Source organism: Puma concolor, chromosome A3 (assembly GCF_028749965.1).
Source record: "Puma concolor isolate L17-30 chromosome A3, mPumCon1.1.hap2, whole genome shotgun sequence".
Classification (NCBI taxonomy): Eukaryota; Metazoa; Chordata; class Mammalia; order Carnivora; family Felidae; genus Puma; species Puma concolor.
In genome coordinates, this window is record NC_141669.1 from 112,984,834 (window position 1) to 112,991,161 (window position 6,328).

Below are 6,328 nucleotides of genomic sequence, written 5' to 3' on the forward strand. Positions count from 1 at the left end.
TCCTACGGAATGCAGCGATAAAACCTGAATGAGTAGCAGCTACTTGTGGATTCTGACGAGAAGACACTACCAGGCAAATTGGGGAAGAAAGCCAGAATTTTCTGTACCAGTGAACTAGTAAATTTATCATTTTTGTTTCCTCTGGTATCCCCTGGCCTAATCTCGAGACAGCCCAAATCTGGAATTGGGAAATCAACACAGAGAGAGCTCCCAAAGAATCTCTCTAGTCCTGACCTGAGGATCAGGAGAGGAGACCCCTTAAGCTCAACGTGAGTGATGGAAAACAAGTTTTCTTTTCTTTTTTAATCTTTTCTCCATTGTCTCATGATCCATCTCCCAGGCAATCTTGCAGTGGAGACTGGGCCAACAGGGACCCATATGCCTCAAATTCTGAGGGAGGAGACTTCTCCAATCAGAGTAACTATGGTCTTGAGAGAGGGTGAGGCAAGATGTTTCTTGCCTCCTTCAGTAGTCCCATAATTTGGCTCCAGTTGTGGGAGGTGCAATTGTGGGAGGAAGCCAAAAAAACAGAGAAGAGTCCATAAAACTCCAGCTTTCCAGTGAAACCCAAAGAGGAGAGACCAAGGGGCACCTGGGTGTCTCAGTCGGTTAAGCGTCCGGCTTCGGCTCAGGTCATGATCTCGCGGTTTGTGAGTTTGAGCCCCGCGTCAGGCTCTGTGCTGACAGCTCAGAGCCTGGCTCCTGCTTCTGATTCTTTGTCTCCCTCTCTCTCTGCCCCTCCCCTGCTCACTCTCTGTCTCTCAATAACAAATAAACATTAAAAAAATTTCTGCAAAGAGGAGAAACCAAATAATAACAACAATAATAATAATAAAATAATAATTTTCAGTTACTATTGAAAACTTAAGGAAAAAATCTTGAAAGCAATCAGAGAAAAATGATGTATTAATTATACAGAAAGAATGATTTAAATAACTGGATTTTTCAACCAAAACCATAGATGGCAAGAAAAAAAAAAATGGAACAAAATGTTTAAATTGTGGAAAGAAAAGATCAGTCAACCAGGATTCTATATCCAGCAAAAGTATCCTTCAGGAATAAAGGTGATATAGATATTCTCAGATAAAGGAAAACTAAAAGAATTCATTGTCAGCAGACCTGCTCTGAAGGAACTGTTGAAGAAAATTCTTCAGACAGAAGGGAAATGATATTAGAAGGAAGTGTGGACTATAAGGAAGGAAAGGACAATAAAAATGGTAAAGATCTGGGTAAATTTAGTAGACTATTTTTCCCTTCTTGAATTATTTGAAATAAGTTTGACAGTTGAAAAAAAATTGTAACATAGTCTGATGGGGGCTTCAATATATGTAGACAAGATAATTACAATATAAAGGAGGGAGTGGAAGGGAACTTCTATGATGGTAAAATACGAATTCTAAGTAGAATGTGGAAAGTTAAGTATATATTTCGTAATCCTTGAGATCCTTAAAAATACCTATAACAAAAGATACGATAAAAAAACCAGATAAATTAAAATGGAATTCTAAAAATATGTTCAAATATTCCAAAATAAAACAAGAAGGGGGGGGACAGAGAAATGAAAAATAGGGGGAATAAATAGTAAACAAATAATAAAATGGTAGATCTGTGTCCAAACATATCAATCTTTACATTAAAAATAAATGTTTTAGGGGCACCTCGGTTTCTCAGGTGGTTAAGCAGCTCACTCTTGATCTCAACTCAGGTCTTGATCTCAGGGTCGTGAGTTTAAGCCCCGTGTTGGGGTCTGTGCTAGGTGTGAAGCTTACTTAAAAAAAAAAAGAAAAAAATGGTTTAGGTACATCAATTAAAAGAGATAATCAGAATGGATAAAAAAATGACTTAAATAGATACTGTCTATAAAAAACTCACTTTAAATATAATGATATAGGTGCGGTGCCTGGGTGGCTCAGTTAGTTAAGCGTCCGACTTCGGCTCAGGTCATGATCTCACAGTCCGTGAGTTTGAGCCCCACGTCGGGCTCTGTGCTGACAGCTCAGAGCCTGGAGCCTGTTTCAGATTCTGTGTCTTCCTCTCTCTCTGACCCTCCCCCGTTTATGCTCTCTCTCTGTCTCAAAAATAAATAAACGTTAAAAAAAATTTAAATAGAATGATATAGGTAGATTAAAAGTAAAAGACAAAAATATATACCATGCAATCACTAATCAAGAGAAAGCTGGAATGAATGATTTAAGATGAGAAAAGTAGACTTAAGATAAGCAAAGAAAATTACCATAGATAAAGAGAATCATTATACAAAAATAAAAGGGTCACTTACCAGGAAGATATAATAATTGTAAATGTGTATGCACCTAATAAAAGAGCTTTAAAATACATGAAACAAAAACTGTCAGAACTGAAAGGAGAAAAATACAGATTCACAATTACAGCTGCAGAGTTGAATACTCTTTTCTCAGTAATCAGTAGAATGAGTAGGCAGAAAATAAGCAAGGCTAAGGAGAAGTAAACAGCACTATCAATCAATTAGGCCCAATCAACATTTATAGAACACTTCATCTAACAACTGCAGAATATATTCTTTTCAAGTGCCACGGAACATTGACCAAGACAGACCCTATGCTGGGTCATACAACAAACTTTAACAAATTTAAAAGACTCAAATTCATTTAAAGTACGTTCTCTGACCAAAATGATGCATACTAGGAATGAATTACAGAAAGATAACAGGAAAATCTCCCTTGGAAATTAAACAATATCCTTTTAAATAATCTACAAGGTCAAAGAGGAAGTCTCAAAAGAAATTAAAAAATATATCAAAATTTGTGCAATGCAGCTAAAGCAGTACTTGGAGGGAAATACATAGCATTAAGGTTTAAATTAGAAAAGAAAAGACCATTTGCAACTACATAGATGGAACTAGAGGGTATTATGCTAAGTGAAATTAGTCAGAGAAAGACAAGTATCATACGATTTCACTCATATGAAGACTTTAAGACACAGAACAGATGAACACAAGGGAAGGGCAGCAAAAATAATATAAAAACAAGGAAGGGGACAGAACATAAGAGACTCTTAAATATGGAGAACAAACAGAGGGTTACTGGAAGAGTTGTGGGAGGGGGGATGGGCTAAATGAGTAAAAGGCATTAAGGAATCCATTCCTGAAATCATTGTTGCACTATATGCTAGCTAACTTGGATGTAAATTAAAAAATTAAATTAAATTAAAAAGAAAAAAAAAAAAAAGAGGGGCGCCTGGATGACTCAGTCGCTTAAGCATCTGACTTCAGCTCAGGTCATGATCTCACGATACATGAGTTTGAGCCCTGCATCAGGCTCTGTGCTGACAGCTCAGAGCCTGGAGCCTGCTTTGGATTCTGTGTCTCCCTCTCACTCTGCCCCTCTCCCACTCATGCTCTGTCTCTCTCTGTCTCTCAAAAATAAATAAATGTTAAAAAGAAAAAAAAAGAAAAGAAGAAAAGTCTCAAATCGATTAAGCTTCCACCTTAGCAAAATAAACTCAAAGCAAGCCAAAGGAAGGAAATAATAAATATCAGAGCAGAAATTAATGAAATTGAAAAAATAAAAACAAAGGAGAAAATCAATGAAACCAAAAGCTGGTTCTTTGAAAAGACCAATAAAATTATTAAGTCTCTAGTATGACTGAAAAGAAAAAAGAGAAAAGACACAAATTACAGTATCTGGAACAAAAGAGGTGTTATTACCATGGACCCTGCAGACATTAACAGGATAATAAGGGAATACTCCAAACAACTCTCTCTATATAATCACCAATTTAGATGAAATGGAACAAATTCCTTGAAAACTGGAAACTAACAAAAGTCACCCAAAATGAAACAGATAATACCTCACAACTATTTTTAAAATTGAATTCATAAACATTCCTAAATATAAATCTTCAGATCCGTATCACAATTCATTTGGTGAATTCTACTAAACTTTTAAAAAAGAAATAACACTAATTCTACATATTCTTTTCCAGAAAAATAGAAAAGAGGAGGAAACACTTTCCAAGTGATTTTATAAAGCCAGTATTACCCTGATACCCAAACGAGAAAAAGACAGTTTAAAACAATTTTTTGAACATTTATTTATTATTGAGAGACAGAGCATGAACAGGGGAGGGGCAGAGAGAGAGGGAGACAGAATCTGAAGCAGGTTCCAGGCTCCGAGCTGTAAGCACAGAGCCCGACGCGTGGCTCAAACTCACAAACCACAAGATCATGACCTGAGCCGAAGTCGGACGCTCAACCGACTGAGCCACCCAGGAGCCCTGAGAAAAAGACAGTTTAAGAAAAAACAAGTACCCTCATGAACACAAATGCAAAAATCTTAAATAAAACACTAGCAAATCCATATGAAAGCATGCTCAACATCATTAGTTATTAGGGAAATGCAAATCAAAACTATAAGATATCATTTCACATTCACTAAGATAGCTGTAATTAAAACAAAAAAGATAATAACAAGCAAGAACGAGGATTTAAAGAAATTGGAGCTCTCACACATTGCTGATAGAAATGTAAAATGGTGCAACTACTTTGGAAGACAGCTTGACGGTTCCTCAAAAAGTTAAACATAGTTATCATATGACCCAGCAATTCCACTCTTAGGTATACATCCAAGAAAGATGAAAACACAGATACACAAAAAACTTATATGCTAATGTTCACAGCAGCACTATTCATAATAGTCAAAAAGTGGGAACCACATATCTACCAACTAATGAATGGATAAACAAAATGTATATCCATATAATGGATTTGGCCATTAAACAGAATTAGGTACAGATACAACCTACAATGTGGATAAACCTTGAAAACTTTATGCTAAATGAACAAAGCCAGATGCAAAAGACCATACACTGTCTGAGAGTTAAAAAGTGCATTAGTGGTTTCCAGGAGTTGTGGGGAAAGAAAGAATGGGGAGTGACTGTAATAAGTATGGGGTTTCTTTTTGAGTTTTGAAAATGTTCTAAAATTAGATAATGGTAATAGCTGTATTCTTGAATATACTAAAAATCATGAAATGAACACCTTAAGAGGGATGAATTCTATGGTATGTAAATTATGTCTCAATAAAGCTGTTAAAATAAATTAGCAAATTGAATCCAGAGATATATCATAGCTAAGGAGAGTTAACCTGGAAATGCAAAACTGTTTAAAAATTCAAAAATCAGTTGGTGTAATTCACCATATTAACGGTCTAAAGAAAAACCTCATCAACCAATCAATCAATTCAGAAAAAGTGTTTAACAAAATTCAACATCAATTCATACATGCACACACACACACACACACACAAACCCAACTCTCAGCAAACTAAGAATAGAAAAAATAGAAAGAATAGAAAGGAATATCCTCAACCCGATAAAAATTATTCGTCTCTCCCAAAACCAGTTATAGCTAACATCATACAGAATGGTGAAAGTGAATGCCTTCTTCCTCACACTGGAAACAGACTGACAAGGAAGAAATGAAACTGTCCTTATTTGTGTACAGCATGATTGTCCATGTAGAAAATCCCAAGGAATCTATAAAAGACCTACTCCTAAAACTAATTTTTTAAGTTTAGCAAAGTCACACGAGTGACAAAATTATGGAGATAGAGAACAGATTAGTAGTTGTCAGAAACGAGGGTGGAAGGTAGGGAAGCAGGTGGCTGTGGCTTCAAAAGGGTACCAACAAGTGATCCTTGTGATGGAATTATTCTGTTTCTTGACTGTGGTGGTGGTCACATGAAGCTACATATGTATTAAAGTACATAGAACTAGGGGCGCCTGGGTGGCTCAGTCGGTTAGGCGTCCGACTTCAGCTCAGGTCACGATCTCACGGTCCATGAGTTCGAGCCCCGCGTCGGGCTCTGGGCTGATGGCTCAGAGCCTGGAGCCTGCTTCCGATTCTGTGTCTCCCTCTCTCTCTGCCCCTCCCCCGTTCATGCTCTGTCTCTCTCTGTCTCAAAAATAAATAAAACGTTAAAAAAAAATTAAAAAAAATAAAAAAGTACATAGAACTAAATACACACAAATAGTGCATGTAAAACTGGTGAAGTATGAATAAGATGAATGGACTGTATCAGTGTCAGTTTCCTATGATAGTGTACTAAAATTATGCAAAAATTGGGGGAAATGGGTAAAGGTTATACAAGTCTTTCTGTATTATTTTTTACAACCACAATTATGTCAAAATAAAAGGTAGCAAAGGGTCAATTGTAAATCTCATACTGCTAGTGTGAGTCCAAAAAGGTACATCCACTCTGGAAAACAACTTGATAATTTCTTATCAAGTTAAACATGCGCTTACCATATGACCCAGCAATCTCACTGCTAGATATTTATCCAGAGAAAT